Source organism: Armigeres subalbatus, chromosome 3 (assembly GCF_024139115.2).
Source record: "Armigeres subalbatus isolate Guangzhou_Male chromosome 3, GZ_Asu_2, whole genome shotgun sequence".
Lineage (NCBI taxonomy): Eukaryota > Metazoa > Arthropoda > Insecta > Diptera > Culicidae > Armigeres > Armigeres subalbatus.
Genome location: NC_085141.1, coordinates 380,917,547 through 380,944,282, shown reverse-complemented (window position 1 = coordinate 380,944,282; position 26,736 = coordinate 380,917,547). Strand labels below are relative to the sequence as shown.

At 37.2% G+C, this 26,736-nt stretch overlaps 1 protein-coding gene and 1 long non-coding RNA gene across 2 annotated transcripts in view; one reads left to right on the top strand and one right to left on the bottom strand.

Annotated features, from left to right (window-relative positions):
* The window catches only part of LOC134226645 (tyrosine kinase receptor Cad96Ca), a 65,759-nt gene that overhangs the window by 6,801 nt on the left and 32,222 nt on the right, over positions 1 to 26,736 (top strand). The window lies entirely within an intron of this gene.
* LOC134223770 (uncharacterized) lies at positions 2,537 to 4,111 on the bottom strand. The gene is made up of 3 exons (XR_009982717.1): positions 4,008 to 4,111; positions 3,724 to 3,946; positions 2,537 to 3,663 (listed from the first exon to the last, which is right to left on the bottom strand). It is a non-coding gene; the product is annotated as an uncharacterized LOC134223770 (long non-coding RNA).

The window sequence follows — 26,736 nt, the reverse complement described above, 5'->3', positions numbered from 1 at the left end:
CGTCAAAACAATAAAACATAATGAAATGCTTACAGGTAATGAAGTTTCTAGTAAATTGACTATGCTAAACCAGTTTTATACGACAACGGTATAATTTCATATGAAATGAAACTATAAAATTTAAAATGTGCTATAAAAATAATAAAATTATGGCCTACTATGGGGCGTTTTTGTTCAATCCAGCTTTCCACGCTAGCCATAATGGCGGCTGCTATAAATAAATGTGACAGTAACTGCTTCCGACGCCAAACTGTAATCGACGCTGATTGTAACTTAGCAACCATTTTCACATTGTTTATTTATTATTTTCAGCAAAGGCAAGATTCGAAGAAAATGGATAATATATTCATTACTAGTTTTATTATTACAATTAATACCCATTATCGTTTCAGGTTGAAGTACGTCTCCCATACTCTAACAAGCTAACAATTTCGCCTTTTGTGACCCTGTTGATGTACAATTTATGTATGAGACGAGCCGAGAGAAGAGCTAACTCAGCTAAGTTCAAATCAATTTCGGCATGCCGTAAGATTCAAGTGCGAGTAGTTTGAATATGTTCCGATTGGAATTAGATGAGAAGGTGCACCATGCTGTGTGTTCTGGATAACGAATGCTAGCTTGTTTCTCTAAAAACCAATCAAAAATGATCACCGATGTACAGCTGAATGCAGATTTGAATGCAAATAAAATCAAGGAACCTCTATAATACTAATATCCGAGTGACAAAACTCGGCATTGTTTATTTATTTCGATGCGTATACTTATGATATGGAGTTCTTATACATATGTAGTAAAGCCTGTCCACGTTAAATTTCGGACACCCATCTGATAATGCGATTTTTTTAAATTTTCACAAACCACTGAGACGAACAATTTACATGACAGCTGAATCTTTCTGCTTTATGTGCTGCTTTCGGCATGTTTTAAACACACTCAAATTGATAAAATGACAACAAATCAATTGGACATTACCTAAGTGTCCGAAATTTAACGTGGACAGGCTTTAGCTCAATAACTTGTCTCTAACAATTCTTTGTTTTCATCAAACATACCAAGTATTGGGCAGTGCTAGTTCCTTGATTGATAACCGTGTACGAAAAAGTGATTTGTGGTAGATGTCATGGCGCATAGTGGGTGGGGCGAAAACTTTTTTCTTAGCGTGGTACGATGTGATAATATAGTAAAAGTAATAGCAATGGTCAATAAGCACAAAATCAACCATTGTACAGATAACGTTCTACTGTTCTAGATAGTTCAATTAATTGATAGAACTAAGGGCCGTTTTTTTCACCTCCGCTTAACTCTTAAGCGATACTTACCCAATACCCATACGTTTAAACCTGGTTTAAGCACCAAGTGGTGGTGAAGACATTGGCCCTAAGGACCAATTTCTTCACCTCCGCTTAACTCTTAAGCGGTGCTTACCCATACGCTTAAACCTGGTTTAGTGCTTAAGCCAAGTTTAAGCGTATGGGTAAGCACCGCTTAAGAGTTAAGCGGTGGTGAAGAAATTGACCCTAAGGGTCGATTTCTTCACCTCCGCTTAGGCCTTAAACCATGTTTAAGCGTATGGGTAAGCACCGCTTAAGAGTTAAGCGGAGGTGAAGAAATTGGCCCTAAATAAAATAGCATAAACTTTTCTCCTAGACCTGTATTTACAGACAGTAAATTGACCGCTTGCCAATGTAACCTTTATTCAAACCCAAAACGCTAATGGTATGAAAAAAATATGACAATGATTTCGGAGTTACGTGTCCCCAATCATTCTTCCTAAAATTATATATTCTTGGTCCTCTGGACGGGTCCTTTGAGTGCTGCAATATCTAAATGATTCGTCTAGATATGGAAGTTTAAGAATTGTGCGCTTGGCTGTGCAAAGCTAGGAAAAATAATCAAACAGGCCGCGTGGGTTAATGGTGAATCGATGTGGATCACCTTTGATTCATATACTGGATCGTTTGTTTGAACTCGGAAACATGATTTCAAACGAGGATTCTTTCTTAGTTTGAATAGAAACAATTTAGAACCAGTGTATCCAAAGCTAAATGTGGGAATTATTATTTGAACCTGGGATTTAAGCCAGTCCTGCGATGCATTTATAATTATCTCAGTTTGCTCTTCACATAGTTAAATTATATAGCAATAGGGGCACAAAAGGCGAATTGTTTGGCTTGCTTGTGTATCGGATAATTACTTCAACCTAAAACGAAAATCGGTATTAATAAGATAATAACATAGATATAATAATCAAGATGTTGGGGTCAGAACAAATTAGTACTCATTTTATGGTTCCATGTACTAAGATTTCGGTACCCAGTAAAACAAAGCAACGCTTCAACATAAATTCGAATAGTTATAGTTTTTCACTAGGTAGGCAGGTATTTTTTACTGTTGTCAAGGTTATCATCCTGACTATTTATTTATTATTTTTATTTTTCAATGGTTTGCGGGAGTTACAATATTTTTAATTTTCCTTAACTATAATACTTTCAATTGTTTTCAGATTTGTTAGAACTCCCTTGAAGGCTTACAAGAAATTACTTTGGCAAATTACGTTTGCATTTTTTTGCATGAATTTTGACCAAACTGTGAATCTATTTAAGGATGAACATGTAATGGCGGCGGCCCGAGGATGCTCAAAAGTTTCAAGGACCGTACGTCCACGCATGTTATCGGCAGAATCATGTATCCCTGATAGCATTCCAATACACACTCGATATAACTCTTCAGCTTGAACTTGCAAAATTTCGGTACAGATCAGATTCACCTACATCCTTGCCTACATCAATGTTGTTCTTATGATCGTGATCAATTCAAATAATGAAAATAATTTTGCTCTAGAATAGTACGATAGATGAATCTGTTTCGTTTCTTTGCGAATAGTTTCGATTTTTGCGTGCATCAGTAGAATCTGCAGCAGGAGCGTCGCAAATGGAAAATCCTTGTTTTTAATCGAATTCCAAGGGAAACAAAAACTAAATGTTACCAGTGGTAACATTTAGTTATCTTTATTTGATTAATTGAAGCGTGAAGGCTTCTTACTTGTTTTTTGTTTCCAAACGGTAAAATTAAATTTATACGGTGGGTCGTCAAAATGCAAACCAGGTGATTGAGCGACCTCTAACAGTATGAAAATAGGGAAGATAAAACACGCGCTTCCGTGAGGGATGAGTACTCAAGCCTGAGGCGGTGGGACAGAAGCCTAAGCGTTTGGTCGACAGGGTTCTTGTGGGAGAGTTAAAGACAGAGGTGCCAAGTGTTTTTTTTTGCGTATATTTATATCTGCAGTTTCTCGAGAAAGGACGCGGCTCTGACCTATCTGTCAAAGGTCGCTACGGCCACCTGCCAATGGCATCCTGCTCGATCGCCCATTCGTACCCTGGATTCTAGTTCGGCTCAATTCGTTGGGAGCCGGCTACGTTATCGTTTGACCGCAACATCGCTCGGCCACTTGTCGGAAGCTGTTGCTTGTACGACATTCCAGCTGCCTTATCAATTTAGGGTCTCACCACCCTTCGGCCACGAGACGGCTGCGTTCCCGTTTGGCCTCCCGCGGGTGACTTTGACGACCGAATGCTCGTGGGTTGCATCAAGGCACCGTCAAGGCACCCGACCGTCGCATTATCGTCCAACGACTAACCGACCATCTTATCGACCAAGCACCTGTTGGTAATTGTTACTGTTTGAATAAAACTCTCAGTTGAAATAAAATTTCACAGTTACCTATATTCACGCTTCCGATAGCCTTCCCGCACCAAAGACCCTGAGCAAAAAGAGGCCTTCTGCAATCTGCGCCCACCCTAGACGGCTGCCATGTCTACAGCAGTAGCTAGGGGTCTATGCCAGTTCCTTTCCGGGACTGAGCGGTTCCGGGGCCATAAAATTAGTCATATTGTTATTGGTAAAAGGGATATGGCTTGCGATGCGGGTTTAGAGATTCACTTTTCTAAAAAAAAGTTCAAATATAAAGTTCTACTTTTTACAATCATGTTCATCAGAACACTTACAGTTTCCTAATGGCTTTAAATAGGTAAAACTTCACTATAAAGTAGTATTTTTTTCACAATAATAATTAACTGCAAACAGTTGCAGCTTTCATTTTTGTAGATTGTTTTTGTTTGAAGAAAAAACAACCTACAAAAATATTGCTATGACTGCAGTGGTAAAATTTGTTCTAAAGGCCATCAAGAGATTACGTACTGCAGCGACGCTTTTATTGTTGGGTACCGAAGACCGTTCATAGCTTACTAAACAGGAACCACGAAAAAATCTCCAGTTTCATATTGATTGTTGATAATAATCAAATGCTAGTTACGAAAATGTTATTCATTTTCTATGATGCTTGCATTTGCTGAAAGTAATAAATAAACAATATGAAAATGATCGCTAAGATACAATCAGCGTCGATTACAGTTTAGCGTCGGGAGCAGTTACTGTCAGATTCATTTATAGCAGCCGCCATTATGGCTAGCGTGGAAAGCTGGTTTGCAGTATTTGGTCTAAAACATTGCCAAATAATATTTTTAAAAGGTCAGTTTGTTCTAAGAAAAATTAGAATACAAATTTCTCTTTGATTTCATATAAAAATATTCGGATTCGGCTGATATTTGACAAAGTTAGAGCGTTTATAAAACTGATTTTCCTTAAAAAAGAAGGAATTTTTATCAAAATCTGCATATTACCATCATTTGGAGCTGATTTCAAGAAATATGATGTTCCACAAAGTTTTTATAAATTTAATACTGAAGAGATTAATTACAATAGATTGTAAATCGGATAAAAATTGCCAAAGTTATGATTATTTTTATGAAAGTCTAAACTTGATGGTCAAAAAATCACCTTGAAGCCCTTGGCGCGACCTCTAAACTTCAATATTTTGGCCTGAAATTCTGAGGCTACTCTTTTTTTGCCATAAAAAGCGTTTGGGCACATGAATTCCAGGTTTCGGAAACATTCGAAAAATAAGCCGCACCCTAATGCACATCCTTGGTATGGTGATGGCACAGCTTTGGTAATAATTGGTTTGGTGGTGGCTTATTGGGTTCGGATTGGGCCTGAGTAAACCTTTTATTTCGCCGCAGAAACGTCATGTAAGGTACCGTAATCCGGGGGAACATTGATCTTTTTTTATTTTGTAAATATCTTATATATAAAAATGAAATGGTCTGTGTTCGTATCCGCATAACTCGAAAACGGCTGGATGGATTTTTTTCATTTCTTCAGCAGAAACATTCGTTATAGTTTCCGACGGGTTTATATGATATTTCCTATTGCGAAAATTACGAGTAAAGTTGAGTAAGTCGTGAAAAACTAAAATTAAGCATCGTATGAATACTTCGCATGGGCAGTTCACAACGCGCATTTTCGCCTACTATGCAGGACAACGTCTGCCGGGTCGACTAGTTTACTGATATAAACTGATTGATTAATATAAACTGATCGAAAATTTTGGGAAAATATGCATTTTTTAGGGTTGGCAAAATTAGGCACTAAGATGGCCAAAATCGGTACACTTTCCCTACTGTTACATGTACAACTATAAGGCTGTTGTTCTTGATAATTTGATAATTTTCATATTTTTTAGCCGAGTTTTTGATTTTTCAATTTGAGGTAACTTCGGTTATCAAACGTTTTAATCATCCATCTGTAAAGCAAGCGTCTGTAAACGCCTAAAGGTAGGCAATCATAGTTGGAACCCCCCTGACACTGAGACGATGTGCATCGATTATTTCGAGAAAGGCGTCATCACCGCTAGGTGGAGTGGAAATATCTGGGTTTTCATTTTTCAACAATAAAAATCAAAATTTTGAAACAAAAAATATGGATCAACTAAGAAAATTTGATTACTCATCACACAATTTTAGGTACGAGCTTATTTTTTTGTTATTATATTTATTTTGAATGCTTTTTTAGCAGCTTGGTGTGAGTTCAAAAATTAATGTTGATTTTATTTTTCAAATTTTGATGAAAAATTAATGCAAATTCATCCGAAGGTAATATCATTCAGCAGCTAATTTAGCCTAGATTAAGATACCTCACAATAAGTGCTTGTAATAGCAGCAAATAATAATTTATTCATTTCTTGAAAATGGTTAAACTAAGCAATGTAACCCCGGCGATTACGGTACTTTTGTTTAGTAGGTCACTTTGAGCGAATTCGTGTCGAAGACGGCCATAAAAATGTTTACATGCAGAGAATGAGGCGAGTACGAGACACTGAAGACGGCCTTACTGTTGAAGTCGAAATACGTATGTGTAAAGTTACAATCAAGTGGTGAAATTGAATGGAATAGTACTAACTCGTCCTATGACAAGTAAGATCGGCTTTATTGCGAAACGATCTGTTTTCAAAAACCGATTCTAGCAGTAAAATGAAAATATTTACTATTCACTGAACTAATGTTTCCCACACCTACGTTCAAGATTGTACGTGACAAAAGGCACCAATATGCCATTATGCAAACTTAAATAGTAGTTTGTGCAACAAGTTGCAAAAAGATGATTTTTTCAGCACGAGTTGTACGTTTATCCAACGAGGCTTGCCGAGTTGGATAAATACTACGAGTGCTGAAAAAATCGAGTTTTGCAACGAGTTGCACACGCTATTTTTTGCAATGACGAAAAATGGGCTTAAATATGATAAATCTGTACCACAATGGTACAATTTTATTTACTTAACATGACCAATCTTACCAAAAAAATCATGTTGCTGCAGAAAACAAACAGATTCTATTTTATCGTGCCCCATTGTGTGTTCGACAGACCATAAAGCGATAGATAAACCTGCCTTAGGAAAATTGGATGTCATGCCCATAAAATTATTTCATTTATTACGTGACATAAAGAATACACTATTTGAACACTCACCCAAGCCAATTTAGCTGAATGTGGTCATGTAACTATTGTTTTAATGCTGGTTTTCCATTATAGCACCCAAATGAGTGCTATAATGGATTTTTTGCAATTCCTGATCATAATATCTGGTTTGCAGTTCGTCTTTGAGTGATAAAACGGCCTACTTTTCCATACCAATGAAATGGATGCTTTAATGAATATTATGCAACTCAAATGGGTTGCATAATATTCATTTTTTTTTTTTTTTTTTTAACTAATTTGATTTGCTAATTATCTAATACATGCATTTATCTCTTAGACTAGGTGTTCCGTGTTTTCTTAACACTATCATCCTTATTTGCTATGTTACGCTTTTAGATATTATTAATACATTTCAATTGCCTCTGGCAGTTACGATATTTCCTCTGGTTGAATTAAACCATGTAGGAATTACAATGTTTTCTACTTAAACTAAACTTAACCTAATTTATACTAAGGGTACAAGGAGCTAATCGTTGCAATAGAAGATTGCAACGATTTTTGTCTAAAATTGGAAATTATTTTGTTGGACATTTGTTGCAATGTCTCAATATTAGAAATTCTATGAAGTTCATTGGTACTGTACCACGGAGGTAACTTCAGAATCATTTTCAAAATTTTATTTTGAATCCTCTGAAGTGCCTTCTTTCTGGTATTGCAGCAACTAGTCCATATTGGCACAGCATACAACATGGCTGGTCTAAAAATTTGTTTGTAAATCAAAAGTTTGTTCTTAAGACAAAGTTTTGATTTTCTGTTTATAAGTGGATATAGACACTTAATATATTTGTTACATTTGGCTTGAAGGCCTTCAATGTGATTTTTAAAGTTAATTTTGATCTAGCAGAAGTCCTAAATATTTAGCTTCGCTAGACCAATTAATTGAACCCCATTCATAGTGACAATATGTCTGCTAGAAGGTTTCAAATAAGAAGCTCTCGGCTTATGTGGGAAAATTATAAGCTGAGTTTTGGAAGCATTCAGGAAATTTTCCATTTTGCAAGTAAGTGGAGAAAATATCCAAACTTTTTGCAATCTACTACAAATGACACGAAGGCTTCGCCCTTTGGCTGAGAGACCTGTGTCATCTGCAAACAAAGATTTTTGACACCCTGGTGGTAAATCAGGTAAGTCAGAAGTAAAAATGTTATACAATATGGGCCCCAGTATGCTGCCTTGGGGAACACCAGCTCTAACAGGTAATCTATCAGATTTAGAATTCTGATAGTTTACCTGCAGTGAGCGATCTGATAAATAATTTTGGATCAGATTAATAATGTACAGAGGAAAATTAAAATTCATCAATTTTACAATCAAACCTTCATGCCAAACACTATCAAATGCTTTCTATATCAAGAAGAGCAACTCCAGTCGAATATCCTTCAGATTTGTTGAGTCGAATTAAATTAGTAACTCTTAATAACTGCTGAGTTGTTGGATGCCCATGGCGTAAACTAAATTGCTCGTCAGCAAACATAGAATGGTCATTAATATGAACCTTCATTCCATTTAAAATGATCTTTTCAAACAGTTTGCTTATTGAAGAAAGCAAATTGATTGGGCGATAACTAGAAGCCTCAGGATTTTTGTCCGGCTTTCAAATTGGAACAACGTTGGCGTTTTTACATTTATCGGGGAAGTATGCCAATTGGAAACATTTGTTAAATAAATTAACGAAAAAGGATAAAGAGCTCTCAGGAAGTTTTTTGATAAGTATGTAGAAATACCATCATCACCTGGGCTTTCATATTTTTAAATTTTCTAGTAATAGATCTCACTTCATCCAAATTAGTTCCCAACGAAGGGTCAAAAACATTCTCTTGGTTGAGAATGTCTTCGAAACACCGTGTAACCTGGTCCTCAATCGGACTAGTGAGACCTAGACTAAAATTATAAGCACTCTCGAACTGCTGAGCAAGTTTTTGAGCCTTTTCGCCATTTGTTAATAACATTTTATTTCCCTCTTTAAGCGCTGGAATTGGCTTTTGAGGTTTTTAAAGAATTTTCGTTAATTTCCAAAAGGGTTTCGAACTGGGATCCAACTTCGAGACATTATTCTCAAAGTTGGTATTTCTCAGAATAGCGAAACGTTTTTTAATTTCATTTTGCAAATCTCGCCAAATAACTTTTAAAGTAGGATCGCGAGTTCTTTGGTATTGCCTTCGCCTCACATTTTTAAGACGGATCAGTAGCTGAAGATCGTCGTCAATAATAATGGAGTTGAATTTAATTTCACATTTAGGAATTGCAATGCCTCTGGCTTCGACAATTAAATTTGTCAAAGATACGAGAGCATTATCAATATCACTTTTGGTATCGAGAGGAATATCAACATCAAAATTCGTATCGATATACGTTTTATATAAATCCCAATCAGCTCTATGATAATTAAAAGTAGAGCTGATTGGATTATAAATGGCTTCTTGTGAGATTTCAAATGTCACAGGAAGGTGATCAGAGTCAAAGTCAGCATGAGTTACCAATTGGCCACACAGCTGACTTGAATCCGTTAAAACTAAATCAATTGTAGAAGGATTTCGACTGGAAGAAAAACAAGTTGGTCCATTGGGATATTGAATAGTATAATATCCCGCAGAACAATCTTCAAATAAAATTTTACCATTGGAATTGCTTTGAGCATTATTCCATGAACGGTGTTTGGCATTGAAGTCACCAATTACGAAGAATTTAGATTTGTTGCGAGTCAGAATTTGAAGATCAGCTTTCAACAAATTCTTTTGCTGCCCATTGCATTGAAAAGGCAAGTAAGCTGCAATGAAGGAAAATTTTCCAAAATTTGTTTCAACAGAAACTCCCAAGGTTTCAAAAACTTTGGTTTTGAATGAAGAAAATAATTTATGTTTGATACGTCTATTGATGACAATGGTGACCCCACCACAGGCGCTGTCAAGACGATCATTTCTGTAGATAAAATAATTTGGATCTCTTTTAATGGAGAGTCCTGGTTTAAAATAGGTTTCTGTTATAATGGCAATATGCACATTATGAACTGTTAGGAAGTTGAATAATTCATCTTCCTTACCCTTTAGAGAGCGGGCATTCCAATTTAGAACTTTCACACAATTATTTGGATCCATTGAAACGGAGTCCGATAACAATTTTTTGTGTGTACTTTATACCAACCTGAACAGCTTCTGGAATGGTATTTGCTTTGAACATTGCATCAATCATGTGATGCAATTGTTCAGTTAAAAAATCAAAATCGGAAGCAGTCATGCTACCTGAATCGGCAACATGACCATTATTTTCCGTTGGGACATGGGTATAAACCTCATTTTGAGAAGAGAAATTTTGTCTACCAGCAGCGATGTTTGCATACGAAGGTACATTCGAAAAATTGGAATTTACTGAAGTGCTTGCTACCCGTTGACGAGCGGCAAAAATTGTTTGTGAATTGTGGTGGGTATGAATTGCTCGACCGGTAACTGGTTTCGAAATTTGAGCGTTTGAAAAATTTCTACCCGTCGAATCTGGGATCCGATTGAATTTCCGTCATCAATTTTGCACGGAATTCAAAACTTTTTGCGTGAAGGGCATTCCCAGAAATTGGATTTATGATTACCCCCACAATTTGCACACTTAAATTTATTGGAATCTTCTCTCACAGGACAAGCGTCCTTGGCGTGAGAGGTTCCACCACAAATCATGCATTTAGCATCCATGTGGCAATGTTTGGTTCCGTGACCCCACTTTTGGCACTTACGGCACTGAGTGGGATTTTGGAAATTTCCCCCAGGCCTGCGGAAAATGTTCCCATGTAACACGGACATGGGACATAATACAGGCCTTTTCCAAACTTTTCATATTATTTAGTTCACTTTTGTTAAAATGAACTAAATAAAATTCTTGAGAAATGCCCTTTGGGAAGTACCAGAGTGGGATTTCTTTTTCATCTTAATTACTTGGACTGGTGAAAATCCAAGTAATTCAGAAATTTCAATTTTAATCTCATCCAGTGATTTGTCATCACTGGGCAGACCTTTCAAGACGACTTTGAACAATCGCTCAGTTTTGTCGTCGTATGTGAAGAATTTATGGCGCTTCTCAGTTAAATACTGGAGAAGACGTTTGCGATCGTCAAAGGATCCCGGCAAAACGCGGCAGTCACCCTTCCTAGCAATCTGAAATGAAACCTTGATCCCCGAAGGTTACTCAAGATTTCATTCCGAAAGCCAGAAAACTCGGCAACAGATACCACAATTGGCGGAATCCGTTGTTTCTTCGCATGAATCGAATCACCTGGGCTAGAGGTAGATTCGATTTCCTCAAATTCGTTATTAATCAAATCGAACTGATTGCTCAGTTCGATGGGAGAAGAAATAATGTCAACGTTAGATTTAGAAGGAATATCTGAAGTCTCCAGCTTCCTTCTATTTTTTCCGCGCTTGGGCAGGACGGTCTTGAAACCTTGTTTCTTTGAAGGAAGTGGAGAATTCAGAGCATAATATTCATTATAACACTCATTTGGGTGTTATAATGAAAAACCAACACTAGAACAGTCGTTACGTGACTACATTTTGCTAAATTAGCTTGGGTAAGTGCTCAAATAGTGTATTCTATGCGCCCCGTAATAAATTAAATAGTTTGGCGGTCATGACATCAAAAATTTCCAAAGGCAAGTACATCTATCGCTTCACGGCTCATTGGACTTTGCAATGTGGCACGGTAACATGGAATCTGATTCTTCTCCGCAGCAACATAATTTATTGGCAAGAATGATCATGTGGAGAAAATTAGATTACAATTTTGGAACATTTATCAAATTGAAGTCCATTTTTCGTCATTGCAAAAAATAGCGTGTGCAACTCGTTGCAAAACTCGATTTTTTCAGAACTCGCAGTATTTATCCAACTCGGCAAGCCTCGTTGGATAAACGTACAACTCGTGCTGAAAAAATCATCTTTTTGCAACTTGTTGCACAAACTACTATTATGCAACCCATTTGAGTTGCATAATGTTCATTAAAGCACCCATGTCATTGGTATGGAAAAGTAGGCCGTTTTATCACTCAAACGCCAACTGTAAACCAGTTATTATGATCAGGAATTGCAAAAAACTATTTTTGCAATTCCGGATCATAATACTTCGTGCATAAGTGATAAAACAGCCTACTTTTCCACACTAATGAAATGGGTGCTTTAATGAACATTATTCAACTGCTATAATGGAAAACCAACATTAGAACAGTACTTACATGACCACATTTTGGTCAGTTAGCTTGGGTGAGTGTTCGAATAGTGTATTCTCTGTATCACGTAATATATGAAATAGTTTGATGGACATGGCATCAAAATTCTTCAAAGGCAGGTTTATCTATCGTTTCATGGTTTGTCGAGCATGCAATGTGGCACGAAAACATAGAATCTGTTTGTTTTGTGCAGCAAATTAATTTATTGACAGAAATGATCATGTGAAGTCAATCAGACTAAAATAGCGCACAATCTACTATTATGACTGGTTTGAGGTTTTGGCACACCTTTGTGCTGGATCGAAAAGCGCAAGGGCGAGAGCCCGGAAAGCACGACCTTTATCGACGAAACGAGCAATCTTTTAAGTTCCAGTTACTACTGCAGTCATAAGCAGGGGCATTCTCGAGTCCCTTCGAAACGCGTAGAGGGTTACGGCAAGGTGATGGTCTCTCGTGTCTGCTATTCAACATCGCTTTGGAGGGAGTAATACGAAGGGCAGGGATTGACACGAGTGGTACGATTTTCACGAAGTCCGTCCAGTTATTTGGTTTCGCCGACGACATTGATATCATGGCACGTAACTTTGAGAGGATGGAGGAAGCCTACATCAGACTGAAAAGCGAAGCTAAACGGATTGGACTAGTCATCAACACGTCGAAGACGAAGTACATGATAGGAAGAGGCTCAAGAGAAGTCAATGTGAGCCACCCACCACGAGTTTCTATCGGTGGTGCCGAAATCTAGGTGGTTGAAGAATTCGTGTACTTGGGCTCACTGGTGACCGCCGATAACGATACCTGCAGAGAAATTCGGAGACGCATAGTGGCTGGAAATCGTACGTACTTTGAACTCCGCAAGACGCTCCGATCGAATAGAGTTCGCCGCCGTACCAAACTGACTATCTACAAAACGCTTATAAGACCGGTAGTTCTCTACGGACACGAGACCTGGACGATGCTCGTGGAGGACCAACGCGCACTGGGAGTTTTCGAAAGGAAAGTGTTGCGTACCATCTATGGTGGTGTGCAGATGGCGGACGGTACGTGGAGGAGGCGAATGAACCACGAATTGCATCAGCTGTTGGGAGAACCATCCATCGTTCACACCGCGAAAATCGGAAGACTGCGGTGGGCCGGGCACGTAGCCAGAATGTCGGACAGTAATCCGGTGAAAATGGTTCTCGACAACGATCCGACGGGAACAAGAAGGCGAGGTGCACAGCGGGCAAGGTGGATCGATCAGGTGGAGGACGACTTGCGGACCCTCCGCAGACTGCGTGGTTGGCGAAGTGCAGCCTTGAACCGAGCTGAATGGAGAAGTCTTTTATGTGCAGCACAGGCCACTCCGGCCTTAGTCTGATGATAAATAAAAAATACTACTGCAATTATCTCCGAACCATGTTTTCAAAATAGGTGGACACCATAACTCGTTTTGAATTCTTGAATTCCAAATTCCACACAATTTTTTTCTGTAATCGCACGTTGCCGTTTCTCTTCATCTTAAAAATGGATCTTCGTCACAAGCTTGATTTTTTTTTAAACTTGTAAATCTTCCATTTTCAAAAATATCTCAAAAAATCTTCTGTACTATAACACGAAATTTATCTTAGCTTAGTTTAGTTTATAACGAGTTTGTCATTATCCTTTGTAACAATTGATAATTTGAGAAAGAAAAACTGTCAAGATAGGCTCAATACTCAATGCTATTGAATGTTTATTGCTATAAACTTGTCAGGGACGGGAACGGTTGACATTTTTTTTTATTATTCATTCTGCCATGCAGTCACAGAAAAACAAAACCACGGCAGCCGCAGCAGCAGCCCTGCCAAGCAGACAACAGTCAGCACTTGCTTTTACTGTTTTCTCTCCCCACAATTATTGTTTTTGTACAATAATTTCACAACGTATAACCGTTTTTTGGTGGCAAATATTCATTTTATTACTCCTTGCTTATTTTAGAGATTAGAACTAATTCATCAGTACCAATGGCCTGCACTCTTTCCAGGCTGTGCGCCACAGGTATTTAAACTTGATTCCGTTCTGTTTGCACTGCGCACGAGCCTTAACAAAAAAACTCATGCATTGCCATGCGAATGCGACGGACGAGACTATCACACAGAAGCAAACAAACAGTTTGTCTCATCGGCAAAAAAATAGTCACAATGTCGCGTACATTTTTTTGGAAAACTGTTTCAGTTTGTTTGGTGCATGAAATTTGATCGGATAAAATGTAAATATTCACATAATCACAGTGTTTTACTGTACATTTCCCATCACTGAACTTGATAGTGTCTCCGAAGAAGCACACAAAAAATGACTTTCATTGGTTTTCAAGTCAATAATGGGAATTGACGGATGACGGAGATTTTTGCTGAAATCTTAAGTTGAGAAAGTTTTATTTCATACGTCATTGAATTTTTGGTTAGCATCGAGGTGAACAGAACTAACGAACCCCCAACTAGCGGCTCTCGAAGTAACCTTCTCTTGATGATTCCAACATTAAACAATAAACATATAAAACTGGAAAGGTATCTTCCTCTCGTGCAGCATACCGAGACAATAATTTCCCTTCCATTTCCGATATGCTCTAGTTTGTGTGCGGCGCTTTATATGCCACCAATAAACAAACAAATAAAACATGGCGTGCTTTCCACCGCTCTATAAAACGGGAAAAGTCCATCAACGCATGTGTACCACTAACGACTAGATGCTGCTACTGCGCAAACAAAGTCGTGTTTAATAGGCGATCCATACCTACCGCAAATGAGAGTTTAACAGCTACTAACGTTGGAGGTTTTGTGTGAAAACAAAAGAAAGTGCATCCACCAAGTTGATTAGCAAGCAGTTACTAAAATTAATATCACTCTCAAGCAAGACGGAAAAGATCTCTCAGAACGTCTGTTATAAATTAAGAGGGTTGAGTTTTGTGCTCATTCCTAGCATCTGCTACAAAGGTGATAAAATACATACATTCCAATAAATTTTATATGATGTTTTGTTTTTCAAACGATTCCACTTTTCTCATTTATTCTACAAATACGCGACACTAAAAGTCATTTTTTACTCAATCACCGCCGAAACCCGGCCGTACGTGGAAGACGGTTATGTCCAAGTTTAAATGAATGCTAATTAAGTGGCGAATATGTCCTGATACGCACGAGTGAAGACCTTCTATCGAAATTATTCACAAGTGACACTAATTCCAAATAAAATTTAATCCAACTTGATTGAATAAATCGTCATTATTCCATTTTTTTAAGGAATATGCAATTAGATATGTATGGCTTGGGATTCTATAACGGGAATGAACTGGATGAATGGTCGGCAACCTGAAGAATGCATTTCATTTCATCTTATGGAACATGTTTTGTTATTTCCCCCCATAACAACACTGAACACTACTGAAATATAAAACCCTGACATCATTGAAAGGTTACTTGCAAGTTGCAAACCATTTCCTCCAATTTGATTGACATAATAGACATCTGATGGGACGGCCCTTTGGCCAACTGGCAGTTGTGGTGAACCGTGCGGGACTCACCCATTCACCATATCTTAATGATCCAAACCGGTGACCACGCAACAATCCCCCACACCTTTACTTTGTTTAATCCGTAGGTTTGCCTACATAGAGCACAGTCTGATGTCGGGCTGTTTGAGCATAGCGCAAACACCGACCGCCGGGGCCGTTCAAACTCAGTCAGTTAGGGCTCCCTGAAGGCCACAAAGAGAAAGTCTTGCGTTGTTTCTTCGTGACTCGCGTTAAATATTACTTTTTATCTTTTTTTCCTTCCGTTGGGGCTCTGTGCGCCTTCCTCTTGCTGGCGGGTGCAGTCTTCCTTTCATGTCGCCTGAAAGTGAATGGCAATCTCGTTTGATCTTGCGAATGATGGCGAGAGGACTGCGGTTAGCAATCAACGAACTAGAGGTACAGGATGGTAAGATCATACCTAATGCAGATGATAACAGTAGTAAAAATAATTCCGTACAAGATGTTGTATTTGGTGGGCCATTACTTAAAAGCTGATGTTGGAATATATGTTCCCCTATGTTTTAATTGACTTTCCCAAGCTAAACGAAGCTACAAGTGCTCCCCTGACCGTTAGTAACAAAAAAAATCTCCATCAAAACTATTAAGTGGAGCTGAATTCTGGGACTATACTGCATCTCTGGACAAAATTTGAAAAAAAAAATCGTAGTGCCCGTTTTGGAGTTACGCGCTTTTAGAGACGTAACTGCATGATATCGAAGAAAATCAATATAATGTCTCGTCAAATGCACATTTCTCAACTTCCAATGAGTTGTCAGCAATAAAAGTAGTATGCTGATATACCAGTTGCATACAACAATAATATACCAGCTTTGATTGATGTATTAAAAACAGTAGGCATATCCTCGAAGGAAATGTGTTTATTAAAATTGGTATCGATAACGGAGGGAGATAATCAAAATAAAACTCTCCCTGGTTTTTCCAGATGAAACAAAAATTTCAAAATCTGAAACTCGTACATTTAAGGTTAGTGGCGACAATCGGCTATAAGTGCTGTCTGTTAACTATTTCGCAGTCCGATTGTGTCGAGATAGTTAACAAAACTCGAAATTAAGTTTTCTCAATAACTTGAGCGTTTTTTGCCCTTCACCTTTGCCAATAATGAGGTTTTTGTTGTGGTAAGCCAATAAACTGATTTCTCACAGAATAGTATAAGAAACAATTCAACTTTGACCTTATAAATTATACGACCTATATAAAAATTAAAGTTGAAAGTGAGCTGTTCCGGCATTGCCCTTGCGTATACAAATGTTACCTGTTTGCCCAGCTAATTACAACAAATTAAGAAAGCGGTGCTGTTGGTTTACTAATTTTAAGGTAGCAAATAAGCAAAGGTAGTTATGTATAATATTGATTTAGGTGATTTAAAGCAAAATATAGCTGACTATCTTCTCTCAAAATAGCGTAATTTCTCCTCTTCTTTTGTTCTTAGGTACGTGTTCCGTAGCTGTCAAACCTATGATGAGTTGGTAGATGTAGTATAAGGTGACCAGACGTCCCGCGTTTCGCGGGACAGTCCCGCATTGTCGCCATTTGTCCCGCGGTAAAAAAAAGTCCCGCGAAATGTCCTGCGTTTCACTTATTTCAAGATAATATCCTGCGAAATAAAGAAATATTAAAAAAAATAGCAGTAATTTAGTAAACGTTCTTCAAGAACTTATAAGATTTTGAAAATTTATTATATTGATTAATGGTTTCCGATTTTCGTCACATAGCATCACTCTGGAGGCTTGATGAGTGGTCTTTCACCCAACGCCACGGCCACACTCGCATGTGGTTTAAATCTCTTTTCTGCGTCCAAATTATAGGGTTCGTCCTAAAGTCTAGCGAGTTAGAGGAATTTTGACAAGCTTGCTTTGGTACATTCTAGGGATCCTAGTCAAATCCTCATGGACACGAGAACGAGGAAAGATGTTTAATTGGATACCTACTAAAAGAGCTATAATAAGTGAAATGGAAGGTTTGAACATGCTCTTGAGGAATATTTTACTCAATCTGCAGCAATAACAATGCTTTCAAAGTGAAGAACTGAAATCATTTCAAAATTCAAAGAAATAATAAATTTTCGAGATTTTTCGGCTATACAGTCTGATTTATTGGAACAGATTTTTAAATTTTGTCCAGCGTTTCGGCATCGGGTTCGATGTCTTCTTCAGGGAAAAAAATTGTTTGCTCTTTGTAACGGAACGCCTATCATACACAAAAGGCCTATCATACAAAAAGTGATTTAATTTTTTTCATCTGGAAGAAGACATTGAACCGATGACGAAACATTGGGCAAAATTTAAAAATATGTTCTAATAAATCAGACTGCATAGCCGAAAAATCACGAAAATCAACACTACAGTCAACAACTAGAAATAATAAAAAAAAATACAATGCTCCTTTGGCTCAGATTCTGACAGTTCTCAATGCTCGATTGGCTTAAGATCTCTGAATGTAGGATCCCTAGCTCAACAATTTCAACTCACATCGTGTTCGTTTGTTGTTTCAGTAAAAACTTCAGTTGAAATCTGAGCAAGTTCGACGAATTTTAAGTAGCTCGGACCTTTTTTTTGTTTCAAGCTTATGGCAAAATTTAAGATAAATCGTCTGTCAGTTTGCGGGGAATAATAAAAAAACCTGAGCAAGATGTAGGCATTTTAAGCAAATTTGAGCGCTCTGCCTAATTTCATAAAACGAATAATACGATCACTTTGAATGTTAGCTAAATGAATCATGTAATCAATACAAATAAGTTTAACCATCAGGAGCTCGCACCGTTGTACAAAGTTGAACAGATTAATTCACAACAGAGGTATGATAGTGTGATTGATCCAGGGGCAAGCGAGTCCCAGAGGGTTTATCAAATTTTAAAGTTTTGATTCAAGCACATTTTTGAATAAAAACAAAGATTTAAAAAAATTGTCCCGCGCTGGCACAAAATATATCTGGTCACATTAATGTAGTAGTATGACTGAGACCACAGATCTAAAGTGCCTAATTGCTTTGTGCGTCAATACTGTCTTTGGATCAAAACTTGCCTGGAAAATTCGAACCATATTGATATAGAACAACTTGTTGATGTTGAACGATTATGAGTACATTATTACTTACAGGTGATTTTAAGATTATAATCCTGGTAATGGGAATAATGGCTTATTCCTAAGTAAATCCATGTCCACATTGCGAGGCCGAGAAAAACTCGAGAGCGGCGTTTTCAGGACTATTGGAAATATTCGTGTAACTGCGACCGAGATACAGGTTCTAATAAAATTTAAAAAGTCGGACATGCAGCGAAAAATACATCTCATTCCCGCAGGGATGTCATTCTCCCCGGTGATTTTCGGTGTACGGTGCATGCAGCACCGTGCACCGTGCGGTGTCAAAAAATCACCGGGGAGATCGAGCTGAACACCGCGGTGTCTCGGTGTAGAATACACCGCGGTGAGCCGCACCGTGCACCGCGGTGCGCCAGTAAGTTCGTAAGTACAGTTGAGTCTCCTATCAAACGTGCTATAAGTCTATATAATATAATTACATATATTATTGTATAAACCGTAAAAATCGATGTCAGACGCCATTTTTAAATCCAAGATGGCGGACAGAAATTCAAGATGGCGGCAATATGGACCAATTATTTGACCTGAAAATATGCAATATGGGTGTCTATCGATCGGGTTTGATGAGTAGAACTCGAAAATCGATGTCCGATGCCATTTTGGAATCCAAGATGGCGGACCGAAATTCAATATGGCGGCCATATAGATCAATTATTTGACGTGAAACCATGCAATATGGGTGTCTATCGATCGGGATTGATGAGTAGAACTCGAAAATTGATGTCCGATGCCATTTTGGAATCCAAGATGGCGGACCGAAATTGAATATGGCTGCCATATGGACCAATTATTTGATGTGAAACCATGCAATATGGGTGTCTATCGATCGGGTTTGATAAATAGAAGACGAAAATCGATGTCCGATGCCATTTTGGAATCCAAGATGGCGGACCGAAATTCAATATGGCGGCCATATGGACCAATTATTTGATGTGAAACCATGCAATGTGGGTGTCTATCGATCGGGTTCGATGAGTAGAGCTCGTAAGCCATTTTGAAATCCAAGATGGCGGACCGAAATTCAAGATGGCGGCAATATTGACCAATTATTTGATGTGAAATCATGCAATATGGGTGTCTATCGATCGGATTTGATGTGTAGAACTCGAAAATCGATGGCCGATGCCATTTTGGAATCCAAGATGGCGGACCGAAATTCAATATGGCGGTCATATGGACCAATTATTTGATGCAAAACCTTGCGATATAGGTGTCTAACGATCGGGCTCGATCAGTAAAACTCGAAAATCGATATCAATTTTGAAATCCAATATATTGGCCCGGAAATCTAGATGGCGACAATATATAACAATCGTTTGACCTGAAACCTTGCATTATGGGTGTCTATCGATCGGGCTCAAAGAGTAGAACTCGAAAATCGATGTTGGATTTCAAAATTGCGTCGGAAATCGATTTTCGAGTTCTATTAATCAAACCCATTCGATAGACACCCATATTGTATGGTTTCATTGCACTATGGTCCAGGATACAGATTTACGCGGAAAGATGCATTTTATTCCAAAACGATATTTTTTAGAAAAAACTGTTGTTCTACAAAATTGTTCGAAATTGTAAGGCCATCATTATGGTTCTACCAAAAAATAGGGCGGCCCATCATATAAAAAAAGTTAGAAAATATTTTTTTTATTTCCCAGAATATTGACATGTTATGTTCTACAAAGTTGTAGCGCAGCTTATTCCAATCAATTCTGTTAAAAAAAATTTTCTGTAGCTCTTAAGTTGGCTGATTTAGAGCAATTTTACCTAATTGGATTAGGGTGTACCTCAAAAAAACGAATCTGTACCATTTCGCCGAAAGACATTTTGTCGAATGACATTTAGTCGAATGACTTTTGGTCGAAAGGACATTACGTCGAATGGACATTTGGTCGAAGGTACATTTAGTCGAAATAGTAGTTTGTGCAACAAGTAGCAAAAAGATATTTTTTTCAGCACGAGTTGTACGTTTATCTAACGAGGCTAACGAGATAAATACTACGAGTGCTGAAAAAATCGAGTTTTGCAACAGTTTTTGCAATGACGAAAAATGGACTTTAATTTGATAAATCTGTACCAAAATTGTACAGTCTAATTTACTCCACATGAACATTCTTCCCAATAAATTATGTTGCTGCAGAGAACAATCAGATTTCATGTTACAGTGCCACATTGCAGAGTTCGATAAGCCGTGAAGCGATAGATGTACTTGCCTTTGGGAATTTTTGATGTCATGTCCATCAAACTATTTAATTTATTACGGGACGGAAAGAATATACTATTTGAACACTTACCCAAGCTAATTTAGCAAAATATAGTCATGTAACTACTGTTATGATGATGGTTTTTCATTATAGCACCCAAATGAGTATCATAATGAATATTATGCAACCCATTTGAGTTGCATAATGTTCATTAAAGCACCCATTTCGTTGGTATGGAAAAGTAGGCCGTTTTATCACTTAAAGACGAACTGTAAACCAGACATTATGATTAGGAATTGCAAAAATGAATTTTAATCCACTAGAGGCGTAGGACATTTGGTCGAATGACGTTTGGTCGAAAGGACACTACGTCGAACGGACATTTGGTCGAATGGACATTTAGTCGAAATCAGATTTTAGAAAGAAGAATCTTCGTACATTTGGTCATATGAATTTTTGTCGTAGGACATTTGGTAGAAAGCGGATTTTCGAATTTATAATCTTGGTACATTTAGTCTTTAGTACGTTCCGTCGAATTGATATTTGAAGGAAAAAAAACTATAACTATAACTATAAAAGCCAATAACGATTAAAAAATTATATATTTATTCCGGTGTTTCTAAAAATCATATAACTATTGCTCCAATATTGTCCAAAGAATGATGGGATCATAAAAACAAAAATAATACGAAACGGTGAATATTCCGAGATTATTCCAGACTGGATATTGTCTATGACGGCCTACAAATATGCCTATGACGGCCAATAATCAACGAATCATGGTTGGAAGACAATTTTATACTGGATTAGTTCAGTATAATCTAAAAATGAAAGGGTCTGTGTTCGTATCCACTTAACTCGAAAACGGCTGGATGGATTTTCTTCATTCCTTAAGCAAACATGTTCGTTATCGTTTCCGAACGGTTTATATGGTATTCCCTCACGCGAAATTACGAATAAGGTTGAACAAATCCTGAAAAACTAAAATTTATAGAATCGTATGGAAATTTCACATGGGCAGTTCACATTGCGCATTTTGCCTACTATGCAGGATAATGTCTGCAAGATCAACTAGTTATTGTATAAATATTGAGTGGAAGAAAGAGTATCAATGAAAAGAATAAGTAAATCATTTTCATTCGACCAAATGTCAATCAATGAAATGTTCCAAAGCCGACTGTGATGAGGTATTGGCAAAAACATCATTGGTTTTTGACCATGGGCCAGGTGAAAAATTCTCATTAGCTTCCGTACTTATTTCTTCCACTACTGATTGAACTTCCTCACGTCCACTGAATTCCTCTAATCAGTTTATACAAAAGTCTTTCGACTAAATGTCTATTCGACCAAATGTCCATTTGACTAAATGTCCATTTGACTAAATTTCCATTCGACTAGATGTCCTTTCGACTAAATGTAATTTCGACTAAATGTCCTTTCGACTAAATGTCCATTCGACCAAATGTGCATTCGACTAAATGTCCATTTGACTAAATTTCCATTCGACTAAATGTCCATTCGACTAAATGTCCCTTCGACCAAATGTCCTTTCGACTAAATGTCATTCGACTATACGTCATTCGACGAAATGTCATTCGACGAACTGTCCCAAAGCCCAAAAAACAGTATTTTTGATCTACTTTTTTTGTTTTAGATTTCTCGAAAAAGTCGTGTTCAGGTGACTTTTAGAGCTCAAAAAAATGCAACTTTTGATGGGTAAATACGCTCAATATCTTTTTCCGATCAAAAGTTATAATCGTTTTTCTGTCAAAATTACATTTTTTTCATAAGTTGATATCTCCGGTTAGGGCAAACCAAAAAAATAAATCCACACGGCATCTGAAAGAGAAATTAATATTCTTTATTATGTCAAAAAATTGGGGATATGGTATTTTTTTATCTCAAGTTTCACCAATTTTACTAAAATCATGTTTTTTTCAAATAAATTGATATAACTCGACAACGGAAGAAGATGCAGACGATATTCTTATAGCAAAACACGCCTTTTAAAAAGCCCCAAAAGTCTTTAGAAGGTGACATCCATGAAAAATAAAAAATAAAATGAGCAGATCATAAATATTATTTTTTGAGGGACTAATCCTGGTAAGTAAAATTACTCTAAACAGGTGAGCTTAAGAGCTACATAAAAAGTTTATAGAGCAAAGTTGATTGGAAAAAGCTGCGCTACAACTTTGTAGAACATTTTATGTCAATACTCCGCAAAATAAAAAAAATAAAAAATTTCACATTTTTATAAAATGACCCACCCTATTTTTCGGTAACTCTGTATTAAGGGCCCAAATATCAAGAACAACTTTGTAGAACAAATTTTGTTTCTTAAAAGTATGCTTCAGACCGAAAATGCATCTTTTCTTGTAAATCTTGCAATACAATGATAATGATAAAATTTATAAAAAGTGTTTAAGCTGTAGATTTTTTATTTTTCATTTCTCACGAATGTCATCTTCTGAAGACTTTTGGGGCTTTTCAAAACGCGTGTTTTGCTATAAGAATATCGGCTGTATCTTCTTCCGTTGTCGAGTTATATTAATTTATTTGAAAAAACATGATTTTAGTAAAATTGATTAAACTTGAGATAAAAAAATAACATATCCCCAATTTTTTGACATAATAAAGAATATTAATTTCTCTTTCAAATGCCGTGTAAATATATTTTTTTGGTCTGCCCTAACCGGAGATATCAACTTATGAAAAAAATGTAATTTTGACAGAAAAACGATTATAACTTTTGATCGGAAAAATATATTGAGCATATTTACCCATCAAAAGTTGCATTTTTTTGAGCTCTAAAAGTCACCTGAACACGACTTCTTCGAGAAATCTAAAACAAAAAAAGAAGTTCAAAAATACTGTTTTTTTTTTTTTAGGTACACCCTAATCCAATTAGGTAAAATTGCTCTAAATCAGCCAACTTGAGAGCTACAGAAAATGTTTTTTTTGGCTAAATTGATTGGAATAAGCTACGCTACAACTTTGTAGAACATAACATGTCAATATTCCGAGAAATGAAAAAAATATTCTCTATTTTTTTTTTTACATGATGGGTTACCCTTTTTTTTGGTAGAACCATAATGATGGCCTTACAATTTCGAACAATTTTGTAGAACAACAGTTTTTTCTAAAAAATATAGTTTTGGAGTAAAATGCATCTTTCCGCGTAAATCTGTATCCTGGACCATAGTGCATTGGTCCACATGGCCGCCATCTTGAATTTAGGTCCGCCATCTTGGATTTCAAAATTGCATCGGATATCGATTTTCGAGTTCCACTCATCAAATCCGATCGATAGACACCCATATTGCATGGTTTCACGTCAAATAATTGGTCCATATGGCCGCCATCTTGAATTTAGGTCCGCCATCTTGGATTTCAAAATAGCGTTGGACATCAATTCTCGATTTATACTCATCAAACCCGATCGATAGACACCCATATTGCATGGTTTCACGTCAAATAATTGGTACATATGGCCGCCATCTTGAATTTCGGTTCACCATTTCGGATTTTAAAAATGGCATCGGACATCGATTTTCGAGTTGCACTCGTCAAACCCGTTCAATAGACAACCATATATATTGCATGGTTTCTCGTCTAATAATTGGTCCACATGGCCACCATCTTGAATTTCTGTCCGCCATCTTGGATTTCAAAATTGCATCGGACATCGATTTTCGACTTCTACTCATCAAACCCGATCGATAGACCCCCATATTGCATGGTTTCTCGTCTAATAATTGGTCCACATGGCCACCATCTTGAATTTCTGTCCGCCATCTTGGATTTCAAAATGGCGTCCGACATCAATTCTCGAGTTCTACTCATCAAATCCGATCGATAGCCACCCATATTGCAGGATTTCACGTCAAATAGTTGGTCCATATGGCCACCATCTTGAATTTCGGTCCGCCATCTTGGATTCGTAAATGGCATCGGACATCGATTTTCGAGTTCTACTCATCAAACCCGATCGATAGACACCCATATTGCATGGTTTCACATCAAATAATTGGTCCACATGGCCACCATCTTGAATTTTGGTCCGCCATCTTGGATTTCAAAATGGCGTCGGACATCGATTTTCGAGTTCTACTCATCAAGTATATGCGATACAATTTCATATTCGCTTTCATATTTGGCAAATATTTGGTCGCAATACGCATAATCGGGAATCATACTGTAATTTGCTGCTATTCTGCTGCACACCGCGGTGGCACCGCGGTGTCGGTGCGGCTCGGTGAGTGTAGCATGAAACACAGCGGTGATATTCGGAGAATTCACCGCGGTGCAGGCGCACATGTGCACCGCGGTGAATTCTCCGGGGAGATTGACATCCCGGCGGCAAGGACAGTGATTCAATATTGATGATGTGTCCTCCTCTATCACTTCACGTGAACTTCACGTGATTTCAAATTGCGTTGTTTCTCATTTTTGTAATTGTTTTTAGCAGTAAGCATGCACAAGAGCATTGAAAATGACACGGAACAAGTCGAAATCATCCATTTCGCGAAAGTTGTTGGTATATGAGCAGTGACAGGAAATGTCATTTAGATGTCATGGGAATAATTTGATAATAAATTGTATCACATGTTATGTACAATTGTGTTTTTATATAAACATGTAGCCCTTGAGGTCTCAAAACTTCTCTAAATCTGAAATTGGCGGCGTTTTTAGTACATGTTATTATCAATGGAACAAATACCCTATGTGAATAACATCTGTGGTTTTTGTTTAAAGGTTTTGAAGCATTTTCAAAATGTTTGCATTTCTTACTTTTCATATAAACTTTCACCTGGATTCTATGTCGCAGTTGATAAGTTCGTTGTCTCCAGGGAAAGTTTGGATCTTCCGAAATATAATATCATTATGTTTATAAATTCACTTGAAAAAGGGACAATTGGTGCAAATAAGAATTGATTTCATGAATACAAAAATCAACTTTTCGCGAAACCTAAAATTACAGTTCGTGCGTTAACCGTGTTAGTGTATGTATTATACAAATTTCAACACAGTATTAGTGTGAGCATCAAAGTATATTCTTACATAATGTTATGATGTGGTAAAAGCTGTAAAGAATGTACAATTCCAAATTTTAGAGTCGATTTTTACACTTACCCCATTTTTCCACTTCCCCCAGCGTACTTTATGGTTAATCATACTAAGTAGAATTGATTGTATACTAAGATGAAGCTTATCCTACTTTTAAAAATTCTTAGATAAATCTCATTTTACTTATCTTCGTAGTCAACACTTCTGTATAGAATTCCATTGGTTGTTACAAAAAAAAATTTATCGCTGACGACACCTTGGATGTTGAGAAATTTGTATTTGACGAGATGTCATACACAAAATTCTGTTTTTACACGATTTTATTTCTGTCGTACTTTTGATCGTGTAGCTTCAATTTACGACCAAAATCCATGCAGCATGTTCCTAAAATCCCTAAATAATCCAGAGAAAACTCAGATGGTTATTTATATACGATAAACATTTTAAATGGGGGCAAAACTGAGAAAATGTAAATCGTGTTGAAACAGAATCCTGTGCATTTCTTCGATATATATCAGTTATGGCTGTAAAAGAGCGTAACTCCAAAACGGGCCCTACGATTTTTTTTCAAATTTCTTCCAGAGATGCAGTATAGCCCCAGAATTCAGCTCCAAGTAATAGTTTTGATGGGATTTTTTTTGTTAAGAACGGTCAGGGGAGCACCGTGACAAAGTGAAGCGGACTAAGCAACATTCGATGAAACAAAACAAAAAATGCGAATTTTTTCCTAGAGTC